At 40.4% G+C, this 13,658-nt stretch overlaps 1 protein-coding gene across 1 annotated transcript in view; it reads right to left on the bottom strand.

The window, feature by feature from the left end:
• Positions 1-4,174, bottom strand: part of LOC104622322 (ethanolaminephosphotransferase 1-like) — a 45,570-nt gene extending 41,396 nt beyond the window's left edge. Inside the window, exon 1 of the mRNA XM_010289061.1 lies at positions 4,126-4,174. The gene's annotated coding sequence lies outside the window, so the exon portion shown is untranslated. The remainder of the gene's footprint in view (positions 1-4,125) is intronic.
• Positions 4,175-13,658: the final 9,484 nt, after the last annotated feature.

Genomic DNA, 13,658 nt, shown 5'->3' with positions numbered 1-13,658 from the left:
AGAAATTCTTGGACTTTGAGAATGCATATATGACTTATGTTGTTAACATGATGCATGTGACTCACATAAAGCTTCAGATATATCTATATACAGCATTGTCCAAACATCACGTGTGGACAATGGGAATAAAATAGCGATGTGTTAGACCACAATTTATCGAAGCAGAAGAGCTGATGACAGAGAGGCTTTCATTTCACCTACCTTCAGCTAACATCTAATTGTTCTCTCTATAGTTAATTTACCTACCTCTCTTAGCCAACTACCCTTTGGATTATATTGCACTCTGGAAGTACCTGTTTCAAGTCACTAATTATCAAAGGTTCCTAGACATTTGTCTTAAACTGAGGCACCTTTCAGGTGACTGAAGTCTGGCAAGATTAATCTCAGTTTCAGTATCCCCGTTCACCAAGCTTTTACACACACGCTTAACCTGCACATATCTGAGCTAAGAGCTTTCAGTGGACAAGTGCAAGCATGACAAGAGATTAATGCAGCATGCCTTGGGTTTTGAATGCACAGTCCATGACTTTTCATCTAATCTTTCCAAGGCTACTAAGTGCTTAAGAACTATTCCACACATTTCCTTTTTCTATCTGCATACAAAGGATAAGCATTAATTACTTTCTGGACAAAACAAAGTATTTGCTTAGTTATTTTGTAATTTGTGGTTAAGTTTTAATCACAGATAGTAAATGTAGTATGCTTGTAAAATTATTGTAACACAGCTACATGTTGTGAATACATATTGGCAAATATCCAAGAAATCACCTATCAGCTGCTGGTCCGACTGGGCAGACTAACTTTCCAGAGGGAATAAAATGTACAGTTTAGTGAAGTGTACATCACTGATTTTTTTTCTAAAAATACTGGAAGTGTCACTTAAGTGTATCATTTTTCTCTGCTTCTGCCACCCATATTATTTAAAACGTGACACAATTCTGTCATCAACAGCTTTTCTGCCAGAATATATATTAGAATTCTTAAATACATTACCTCAGAAAAAATTAATTTGCAGGTAAAATTGAAGTTTTCACTATTCCGTATGTATTTGCTGTATTTTATACTGTATCTTTCAAACATTGATTATTGCAACTGATTGATCTTTTGACAGTCCAGCTTGCATGCAAATTAACCCAGTCTGAACTGTTTATGGGCTTTGCTTACATTTATGCCAAAAATAACAACAATACCAAGCCATACAATACCTATGTCAATAGAACAGTCAGCTAGTACTTAATTCACGAGAGCTATGGAAATCACCTGGGTAAGCATGCGCAAAAGTCAAAATACGTGACCTTCGCTCCTCCTCCCTCTTTGGCTTTCTCCTTCTCCCCTCCAAAACAAGCCTTCGAAGTCATGAATAAAATCATAAAATCCTGGTTAAATAATGAGAGTAAAATGAGGCTTTCTACCTAAAGTACTCACTGGCTGTCCAGAACTATTACTTGCTCCCAGGAGAAAAACAAGAAAACTAATCTTATTTCTTTAAAATTATTCTCTCATATAGAAAATATAAGAGATTATATAGGGATTATAGGTTGTCTATATTTTCTTAAATGGAAAATATAAGAAATTATGTAGTTTACCAACATATCTCTACGTAATAGACACGAACATAAGACACAGTCAGCTTTTTGTTTGCTTGACGGTTTCCAAAATCAAGCCTCAAAAATCAAAACAGTCCTTAGTAAAAAAAGGTAGAATTCCAGCCAGCTTCTGTCACCTAAAGACTTCTCAAGACCCATCACACTTCATCCTGTTCATTCCTATGTCTGTGGCTGAACCGTGGTCCTCTGGGTGGGGCAGGAGCATTCAGCAGATGTGCAGAAGAATGGAAATGTGCTCTTTTCTCGTCAGTAATCTGTTTTAGCCAGACCAAAGGAAACACCCATGGAAAAAGCATTCTGCTAGTTTTCTGTCATGGCAAAAATAAAACTCAACAAATAAAATCTGGTATACAGTTTAACACTCTGCTTTGCTCTGCTCCCAAGAAGCTACTAAGCTGAAGGCCATGAAATCCTCAGGAGTTTAATGTTCATGGCTGCTCAGAAAAGCAAATCACTGAGTAACATGCTCACATTACGATCAATGAGCATGAATGCAAGAGTGCACTGAACGTGATTTTAAAAAGTACTGCCATTTGCTCTTGGATAATTCTGTCCCTTTCAGGGCACTTACACTAGAAAACAGAAATGAAGAATAAACCTCTTGGAGGTTTTTAAGTGCAGGACTGATACAAGTGCTAAGCTCTCTCCAGCAAACACTTTCTGCACTAGAAAAGGGATCTTGATTGTCCTTATAAAAAGAAGAAGGGCTTGGATTAATCATAAAGCTTCTGTTAATTATTTTTAAAAGAGGTTGTAATAGTTGGGAGGGAATGGCAGTAGTGAGGGAATAAGAAAAATGGCATTAATTGACTCCATCTGACTCCCAAATTCAAAAATGCTTCTGTTTTTTTTTAATAGCTGGTATCTTCTTGAAAGCCATCTGCTTTCCCTCTCTGCATTAATAATGGCTTCTAGCAGAGCTAGAAATGAGAATACAGACAGCAGACACATATATGTTGACTCATGTGGCACGTGTAACATGTGCTTATACTCTATGTTCCCACATCTTAACCTCCATCCAGGGGATCCAGCACAGCATCAAGTCCTTACTGGTCAGCTGTATTGGAGGGAAGAGGAAAGATGAGAGGATTATGGTGAAGGGGGAAAAAGGTCTAAACAATAGGAAAAATAAGAGTAAGGAAAGAAAAGTAATTGAGAAAAACAAGAGAAAGAAAAATAAGCCAAAGCAAAGGTCTGGCTACACAGAAAAGAGACAACTATTCTGGAGTGGCAGAGCAGGGCCAACCCACCCATGGGTCAAAAGCAGTCGCAGTGACCAAGGCCTGCACTGCTAAATACAAGACGAACGGTACCTTCCGGCTCACATCCACACAGCTTAGAAACACCTCTCCTTATTGCAAACTGGTCACATCCACACCTCACAGCACTTGGCAGAGGGGTTTTGGGCCTCATCATCTGGCCCTACACACCTAATACATTATTACCATTGAGTATGTTTCAGTTCAAAGTATCTAAAACAATCTGGGGACCACATTGTAACCCAGCAATACTGCATTTTCAGAGCATGGAAGTGAGAGCTGTGTGTTGTGCACGTTCAAAGATCCAAATGCCCATGTTGGGAGAGTGCTGAAGGATGGCAAAAACCAAAAAATGGTGCATGCTACCTCCAGAATTGCCTATTTCCAAAATAAAGCCTAGCTACTGTCTTGGAGAGACCTTCTGGGAAAGAAAAAAAGAACCAGGGAGTGAGCTAATCATTAATCAGAGCAGACAGCTGAATCTTCACTGGGGTCCCTGGCCCTCCCCAGCTTTGCACTGTGGAGGTACCCAAAGAATAAAATTTTGGAATGACTACAATGACAAGAAGAATATAAAAGCGTGTCCACACAAACTTCAGAGTCAGGAGAGAAAGCAAGTTGTGGGAAACGTAGTTGCATTAACTGCTGGGAGATAGTTATTTTACCTCCAGCCGGTCCTTATGTTAACAGACTATTCCTCTTCTGTACTTAAATTACCTTATTCCAGGTAGCACCAAACTGTGCCGTACAGTCATACCCATTCAAAAATACACAGTCAAACTGTTGTGAATTGTTTACATTTGAATTGTTGGCATCAAAATGACTCTGTAGGTTTTAATTTCATATTAGTAGCATCAAATTTGCAACACTTCACACTCCTGCCCAGAAATCAGCAAATTTTAATTTTTCATTAACTTCATGAATCAGCACAGGATTTATTATCTCCATTGTATATGCTGGAAGACTGAAACACAGATGGGCTGTGATTCACCCTAACAGTATATAGCAAAGGATACAGCCACAATATTGTTACAGGTGTCATATTTATATATACAATTTAAGTCTAAGTAATACCAGTTTATGCAAATAAAGTTTGCCCACATTAGCTCAACTTTATACTTGAGTTCACTTTTACAAAAGGAAATAAAGAAGTCTATTAAAAATGTGAAGGCTGAAAAGCTTCTTTCCAAGACGAACTAATGTTTAAAACTGCTGTATATCAGATAGTAATCGTGATTTAGGTTGCAGTATATTGAGTATATGGTTCTGTGATCCCGCTAATATTTCATGTGAAGTTAGATGCCTGTTATGGAAGAATACACTAGCTGTTCCCACGTGGAAAAGATGAGAACCATCTAACAATGATGTAAGGACTTAGATACATAAATATTACATATATATAACATAAATATAACACAAATACTGTGATAATGGCTCTTTTCCTGGAAGCAAACTCAGCTAGGTCAGGCACAGGTATGGAAGAGCCCCAGCTGTACGTGTGTTCTGATGTTCTAACAGCTCAATGGTCCTGCAGGCTTGGGGAACCTCCTTTTAAATCAAGTGTTCACTCAATTTGTGTTACCCATGCAAAACAGATCTCCCTCTATTAGTGAACAATACCTGGCAAAAGAGGAAATGATGGAAAAGGGTGAGAACATGTAAAGAAGTTACTACAAGATAACTGTTTGCCTCACAATGCACCACAGCAGATGAACCTGTGCATGTCATGAGGTAACCTCTGCCTAAATGTAAAAGGATCAGGTATTTCATATTTTCTGCAAGGGAAGCACCAAAGCGAGAGCAGCTGAAATGCAGTAGTTCCCCACACACCTTCTTCCACATAAATTATCCTGTTCCCTCACTCTAAAACTGGTTAAAAGTGTTAGCAAAATTAAAGTGTTATCAAAGTTTTAAATGAGCTTTGAACCTGTAGTGATTTACATCTGTTCAAAATGAATGAATAGGAGAAGGGGGGAAACAAATAATTTTCTCCTCCTCCTAAATTAACTTTTCATGAAGATACTTGAAGACAGCCTAAGCCAGCTGACAATCAAATTCAAAATAGGCAAAATTATAGTCTTATAAACAAGTGAAAATAACAACTGCACAGCATGGTCTTCCACAATATTTGCACAATGATGTATTTCCACAATGCCACCTGGACCAATCACTTCTCCAGCACGCATAAATCTAAGTTTGTTGTCATCTGGCCTGTAGTTATATAGAGGGACCGACATCTTGGATGGAAAATTTTGAGGGATCTGCTAATGGAAAAACTTTTAAAAATTATGTTCCACAGCTTATCTTTGAAATAAAAAAAGAAAAGATTTACGCAAGTGATGAGGTTTTACTGTCTACCATCTATGACACAGCTATCCTCCCAGGGCCAGCACAGCATGAGTGGCCCCTTCCTTGGGTGCCCATGGGCAGAGGCTCTCGGATGCTGAGGGCAGTGGCCAGGTCCCAGCCCTGGACCCTGGGAGCCTTCAGCTGAGTCTCTGCCGGTGGGACAGGATGGGCTGCTAGGCCCTGCCCTGCCACCCCGGGGCGCCCACTGCCCCCAGCCATCATGGCATTCTGACAGCTACCAATACCTTACTGTGGCTTCTTTTATCACATCTATCTGATTATGCAATTTCACAATATCTGTGTTTTGCAACTAACAGGAAAGGGGAGGAACAAGGATGCACTGGGGGAAGAATAGTCTGTTGTGCGTTGGATGAGTTTTGTGTGGTTTTGAAGGCTGCAAGATGACCCTCCCAATCCATGGCATGAACCAGTCACTATTTAAGAGAGCTCAGTGGGAACTCTCCCTTCTGGACAAATTGAACTTTCAACATGCAACATGAACTTTCCTTCTGTGGAATCTCACACTTCTGGAATTACACAAAAATTAAAGAAAATACTGAAATACTGATACATTGGGTAACAATTTTCCATCCACCGTTCAGATTGCTACAATACATTAAATACGTGGGGCTTAATTTTACTTTAGATACACTTTTACAGGTTTGTAGATGTTATGGGACACGTTCTTGGGTTTTAAAAATGGTCTCACAAAGGGAACGAAGAGAAGTAGACTATAAAACAACAACAGAGCTATACAACATTGTGGATGCCAAATGAATTCCAAATGTTCAGCAGTTTAAAAGTGCTGATGTATTCCAAAACACAGTCCTGCTCTTTCTAATAATAAAATTACTTTATGTTATATCATCATTTAGTTATTCATAAATAACGGCTTGGATTTAGTATCTCCTATTGCTTAAACAGTTTGGACTACCCTGCCTTTTTCCCCCATCCATATATATATATTTTTATTATTAGGCCACCAATACCTCAGTCCAGGAGTTATAAGCCCCTAAGACATCTAGGGCTGAAGCATATAATGTACAAGTAGAAACTAAAGAACAGGGTTTGTAATTTAGCCTGGAAAACAGTAGGTGGTGGTAGACATGTAATTGCATCTTCAAGTGCAAATGTTTCTCCTTATATCCAGTGTGAAGGTGTCTTGTCTCAGCTTGTGCCTGTTGTCTGTTGTCTTCCCACCATGCACTGTTATAAAGAGCCTGGCTTCATCTTCTCAAGGACTTTTCCATAGGTACTGAGGGGCTGCTGCCAAGTACCCCTGAAGATGTCTCAACTCCAGGACAAACAAGCTCCAGTCCCTCAGCCTCTCCTCACAGAACAAGTGCTCCTGCCCCAGCTACTCTGGTGGCCTCCACCTAACTTGCTCCAGTGTGTTGACATCTTTCTTGTACCGGGGACCCAAAACTGGACACAGTATTCTAATGTGGCCTAGTAAAGAATGAAAATTACTTCCTGCTTACTTAATGGGCTACTGTTAATACAACCCAGGATGCTGCTGACCTCCTTTGCTGCCAGGGTACACTGAGGGCTTGTGTTCAGCATCCTGCTTGCCACAATGCCGTCTGCCAGGAGTAAGGGGCTGATGGATCACGGACCTGGAGAGTAGTTATGCTTGAAGTGTGTATCTATGAGAGACATCAGAGACACACTACAACTGAGAAAGAAGCACATTTTGGGGCAAGAAGTCATAATGTGCTGGCCCCAAGAGTTAGGTTCTTGCTCACTATGTGTGCCTAGATAGATGTGATTCTTTGCTGACAGGACTGTAAGCACCAGACCAGGGAGAGGCAGAGAGGGGATAACATTGGAAGTCAGCAACCGTTTTTCAATCAACAGTAGTTATATTAAAGCTGCTGACTAACTTGCCTTCAGGAAAAGGCTCTGTTTAATGGGACACCTTCAAAAACTTAACAGTGAAACCAAAATGATGGAAAAGAACACAGAAACACAGTTAAATATTGAGCAAGGATAACAGAAGGCAGATGCACATTCGTTGCCATAAAGGGGCAAAGCTAGAGGCTGGCCCAGATTGGCAAAAGTATAAATTCTGCTAAAAAACAAGACCTGCACACTCAAGGAACCGCACAAAAGATCCTTAACTATCCCTACTCAAAGAAGCTCTAGCATGGCAACGAAGTTGATTTCTCTGTACTTTTTGTGTAGATTTGTCTTCTACAGTTGGTAAAGGGAAAGACAGTAAGATTCTGTGCCACATCTCTCTGAGTGCGTGTACAAACGTGTGTTTTCGGAGGTGCCAGCAGCCCTTCAAAGATCAAAGAGTAGACTGAATTCCCACACAGCTGGAGCTCTGCCAGAGTGTGTACCTCAATCTCCGGGGAACCCAAAGAAACTGCTCTAGGCCCAAAAGGGGAGACATTAAAATTGGGTTGCAGTTTTCATGAGGGATGCCAAACAGGGGATCTGTACCACATACGCTAAGCAGTTGTGGGATCTAGTATCCCGACGCATAAGAGAGGAAGTATTTCACAGAAAGATGCAAAAACCCAATTCCTCCCTTTACAAAACAACCCTTATAAGAATGGTTCCCCTAGATTTATAACAAATAATCCACATCCAAATCACAGATACATCTTTGCAATTAGTCTTCTATTAAAACACAGATTAATAAAAAATAAATTCATGAGTACATAAATGTGTATACATGCAGATCCTACACATAAAAATCCAATAAGCATTTCAGAACACTAACATCTCTTGATAAAGCAATAAAATTAAATTATGTGGTTGGTATTTGCACTTTTATGTGATTCAGCAAGGCACACAACTCTTTATATTCAGTGTATTTGTCCCAAAAGTGATCTAATGGACCTTTGTAAATTCATGGGTGTAATGTGCCACTCAAAAACATGTACACCATCATTGGGAAAAAAGTCCTGTGGCAAGTAATATCAAATGCAGCATCTCTATGATGTGATTTCATTATGATGTTGGCTCATTAACATTAGCATATTATATGTAGAAGGAAAATAAGGATTACAAAGCTCTTGAAATGCTACATTATGTCAGCTACCATTACAACAGGATGAGGAATAAGAAATGGTGTGCGCACAAAGACAGTATTTCAGAATTATGTAATTCAGTTGGCCCACAACTCTTCTACACATGAATACAGTGACAGAAAATGTAAAGGTAATGAATGACTTGTTTTATTTCACATATTATTCAACAACTTTTAATTACACGCCCAGTCTTCCAATCCATCAAAGTAATATGAAGAAGACTGCAAGGTTTTATTTGTAGAACAGTGGGCTGTTGACTCAATGGTTTTATGGAAGATAGAAAATGTTCGTTTTTCACTGCCTCAAATATTCAAGGATTTTATTAAACTGAGGTGGTTTCTAACTACAGCAGATAAAACTGATTATAACTGTTTTTAAATAATATCTGGAATAAAATTTAGGAAAAAACCCTAAAACTACCATCTACAAAAACACTATTTAATAAATACTGTACTCAACATGTATCAAATTGTCCATGATAATCATGAACAGTATTAATCGTCTCCTAAGAAGTTCAACATAGATACGCAAAAGAAATTCTCCTATTCTAAATTTTCAAAATCATGTAATATCCTTGTGCTACCAGAGTCGAAAGCAAAACTCCTGTTCAATCTATGTGAGCAGAACCCATTATGTTTCTAAATTTCACAGTTAAACAGGTAGCCTTGGAAATGCATAGACTTAACAGAAATCCAGTCTTCTATTTTTCCACACTGGACCAATCCTGAACTCCCAGAAAGTAATTCTCTAGATTATACTCATGACACTTTGCTCTTTTGGTAACAGTCATTATGAGAGAAACAATCAAGCCTTGAAACGTGATCATCATGTATGATCTTTTTTCTCTAAACTACCAAAACAAGGGCTGGGATGTAACCTGAGAGGTCTTCTAGTCCAACGTGTTCACCTAAGGTAGGATCATGCTTAGGAAACATTCAGGAAGCAGATCAAGTTACCATGAGGTAACGAGCCACTGGCTTCCAATTGCTTGCGATAAACAACTATGTCAGCAGATTAAAATAGAACGCATTATCCAAAACTTTGCTAAAAATGTGTAAGCAACTGTTTATTAAGACTCAACACTAGAGTTTAGATCCTGCCTGAAAGAAATCGAGCCATTTCTTAAGACTGATAAAACAATTCCACAGCCCACCCTAGTACCTGTTCCAGCACTTAAATATCCTTATCAACACAAGATTGACATAGCACCCACCTTAAATTTCTCTTCATGCAGCCAAAACATATATATATTGTCTTTCTTGAAAAGGGTATGCATAGAAGTCTAATTGGCTGTTATGCTCTTACTCCCACAGTACTCAGACTGTTTCTCACAGTTCATCTTTTCTAAGCCTCTTAATATTCCTAATGCCATTCCGTGGATTTTAAACCGTGTGCCAAAGCAAGCAGGACACATTATTTCAGCTGATACCCGATCAGTATATCAGCTACAGCAGTATATGTAAGCCTTTGACATATCTATGACACTTCTCACTAGAGCTTTTTCCTCTTTATTATAACAGCCACAACATTGCTGACACACTGATCCCCAGATCTTTTTTGCAGTCTGCTGCCTCTTATTTTATGTTTAAAATGTTCATTTTTTCCCCTAAGCATTGTACCTTGTTTACTGAATTTCTTTGTATTGATCTCTAGACATTATATCACTTTTTCAAGAACATTTTAAATCATACACCTATTCTTTAAAGTGCTTTAGTATCACATGAAAATTTTACAAGAGTAATCTCTCTTCTGCTAATTAATGAAAGTATTGAACAGCAACAGAGCCGGGACAGAGAGACAGCTCTGTAGGTATGACAGCATTTGACAGAACCTCCTATTTTGACAAAGAGCTTAAAATTACTCTGTAGAGTAATGTGTTTCCATTTTACACTGATTTCATCCTACTTACCTCTATCTACTTTACTTATAAGAATGTGGGACAGTATCAGAAGTCTCACTGAAATGAAACCACATACACCTCATTCACTAACCTCCCCTTCTCCACACAGGGAGTTACCCTTCAAAAATGGCTTAGAGGATAGAAACAGTGTGGACATACCAAGATGAAAATGTGGAACCTTAGACCTTAATTTTTTATGTTGTTTCTCATTTTTTAAATCAGATTTTCCAAGGCCTGTTCTTTGAGTCAAGCCTCTATAGTTTGTCCTTACATCTCTCTTATTCTGAAAGAGGATAAGGTGTCAAAGGTTTCTGGCTTGGAAAACCTCAGCGCATCAGGGCTGTAGAAAAGCTGATTCATGGCAGATTTGCAAGGGAAATCCTAAGATCACAATGATGAGAAGAGGCAATGGCAACAAGAGCTCATCATTAATGTTACTGCATTCTGGTGAGGAGGATAAAAGTAAAGAACCAAATTCTGCTTTTATGTGTACTCATCTCCTGGCTGTCTCAGAACTGCTTGTTTCCAACAGAAACCCAAACAGGTGGAAAAAGGCAGCTGTGCAATTCCGTGGGTGCTCTGCTGGAACTGCAAAATGCTGATAACAGAAATGTAAAAGCAGGAACAACATGACCTAAGTGCTACAATTGCAGTTGGTTGTAGCATTTTGGCTGTGTCACTCCAGGTCCTAGGGAACAGCACAAAATCCAAGTATCAGCTTCTGCTCTACAGTTGCAGCAAATCATCTGTGCAGGCAACTGCCCTGAAATCAGTACCTGCCCACCTGCCCCTGTGGGGCAAGAAGACAGCCAAATTATCACAGCAGCAATACTCAGGGTTGCATCTGAACTGTCTCATCGTCACATCTCCACCTGTTCTCTGTGCACTTTCGAGCAGAAAAGGGAAAACTGAATCTCTGGATCCCCGTTAACATGCAGAATAGACCAAGAAGAGTAGATTTGTAAAGTGAAACAGGTAAGCCTAAGGATCCGATGTCCCTGTTATGAGGATTTCAGGAAGTTTTACGCTGAACTGGTTCCAGAATGATACCATGGACTGAGTGTGTGGGGTGTACTTGAGCGTTCCTAGTACATCTGGTTTAGATTCATTCAAAGGGAATTAATTTTGTGTGCTCCAGGATCACTCTGTGATATAAATCAAAGCTTGGTAATAGGGGAAAACTTGCTTCAAAAGCATGGTAAACATGCTCCTGACAAGGCTAAATGGTGCTGAAGTCTTTGCGTTCATGAGGTCTGCCATTCCCTTTGCACAAAGCTGCACTGGTTTGGTTGCCAAGGCCCTCCTCCAACTGTGGGCAGGAGACAGAACGTGGCTGAGACATACAATTGCGGCATTCACGGCAGAGAAATGAGTTCAGCTGTGTGAAAATTTCGAAAACTAAGCAGTAATTTTTTTCAGGCAAATTTTACCTTTATGAAATGGAGATGATTACACAAATTATTCTTTTAAGCTGCGTTATGATCAGCTCCCAGTTACCTGTGAATAAATTGTGCAAAGTGCAGAGCATGTTGAGGTACTGACACTAGTGCAATTACAATGCCGCATTGTGACGCACAACGGAGAGACAGATGCCCCTACCTAGTTTCCTAGGCACACTTCAGGTCTGGAAGCAATACATTTGTTCTAGCACAATATCGAACGTGTACTAATAAATCCTTCCAGACATTATCTAGCTTTTCACAGGGCCAACCCGTGTATCCCTCCACTGTACTGTAGAGCTGGGTCCACCAGGAAAGATCCTACAGAAATAGCCAGGTGGTTGTGAAAAGAAGTAACTCGCATCTGCTGGGCACAGTAATCGGAGTTTAACGCCAGTCCTGCTGACTTGGCAGCAAAGGCAGCAGCAATCTCCTCAGCAGGGCTGAAAAGCTGGAGAAGCAAGATTGAGGTGAGGCCCTAGGCTGAAGGGGAGAACCAAGGAGATAGATGGCAGCCAGAGGGCAAGAAGAGCTTGAAGAGTATGTCTCAGGCCTGGGAGGTGGTGAGAACAAAGCTGTGGTTGTGGTAGCAGCCCTGGGCATGGGAGGGTGAGGTGAGGAGGCAGGGAGGAGGTTGTGGCAGTGATTAGTGTCTCCTTGTCTCTCCTTGCTGCGCTCCTTTTGCATTTTTGGAGGACTTTAACTCATTGTAAGCAGCACTTCAGGAATGGGCAGAGCTGCCATCACCTGCCATGTCCTCCCGCAACCTGGAGCATCAGGAAGACAGTGCAGACACCCCACCAGCTTGGAGGCTCTGACCTCAGGCAGCTGTATTTCTCTGGGTGTAACCTGTGTCATTTGGATTCATTTAGCTATTTCCAGGATGTCCCAGTCTCGAGACACCTTGGATAATAGAGAATTGACTATTTCATTTCACCGTTCTAAAACCTGTACTTACAATAGTTTTCCAGAACACAGTTGAACAAATACCTAAAATGTGTCAGCTGATTCCTATAGTTAAGAAAACTACCTAACATATTTTCTGACCCTTGCAATGCTCCCAAGAAAACAAAGTAATTTTAATATATTCAGCTGAAATGTTTTGATATGTGATTCTGTCTCTTGGTAGTAATTTGCACTGTAATTCATAAGTAGTACACAACGATTACAAGTTTTTAAAAAAAATCTTATTTTGATTCTTCCCCATATGCATTTGCTGCAGCTACTTCCATTCAAGTGATAAGGAAGAATGTAATACAGATCTTCCCTGCATTTGTACTATGAACTCAAATATTTCAGGAAAGTTGCTAAAATAATAATGTCTGTTTATGCTAAAAATAGCTTTTTATTTTTCCTCTGGTGATCTCAATTGAGACTGCAGCTCCGCTGTTCAAGCACAGGCCTGTGCAACTTACGCCCAGCGACCAGATGCAGCCTGCAGCATGTTCTTATCCCACTCACGCTGGAGACACACAAACAGGTTGGTACATTTTAACAAGCTACTGCGTAACAAGTTCCTGGTGAGTGACCTGGAGAATGCTCTTGAAACCACAGTTACTCCACCATCATTCACCCTTGCAGTGAGCAGGCAGAACTCCTGGCCCGGGGAAGGGCATGGCTGGGTAAAAGCCGGGAAAAGCCGAGTGCCCTCGTTGGGGGACAGGCTGGGAGGGCACGTGGTAAAAGCAAGAAGGCAAGAAGCACAGGGAGCGCAGGGCTGGGGCTGCTTTGGGAAGCTGAACGTAAAATGAAAGGTTGGGTGCTGTACAGCTTGTAATGGAGAGCGGGGTGCGGGTGCGTGAACAGGGTGGCACAGCCCATCTCAGATACCTGCACCTCAACTAAAGCAAATTTGGGCAACCCCCGCAATGCACCCGGCACGTCCTGGGAACAAAACCCAGGTGTCTCATACATCTGCAACATAATGCTGGTAAATCAAAATATCTAACAATCCACCCATTCAATTGAATTCTGCAGGCCTGTTATTTGCAAACATGAAGTTTAATTCAAATTGTTTAAAGTAAGCTTTTTTCCCTGGTTTTCGTATTCGTTTCTCAAAGCCA

This window comes from Phaethon lepturus, unplaced genomic scaffold (genome assembly GCF_000687285.1).
Source record: "Phaethon lepturus isolate BGI_N335 unplaced genomic scaffold, ASM68728v1 scaffold17176, whole genome shotgun sequence".
In the NCBI taxonomy this organism is placed as follows: domain Eukaryota; kingdom Metazoa; phylum Chordata; class Aves; order Phaethontiformes; family Phaethontidae; genus Phaethon; species Phaethon lepturus.
This window is presented reverse-complemented; position numbering and strand designations above follow the sequence as displayed.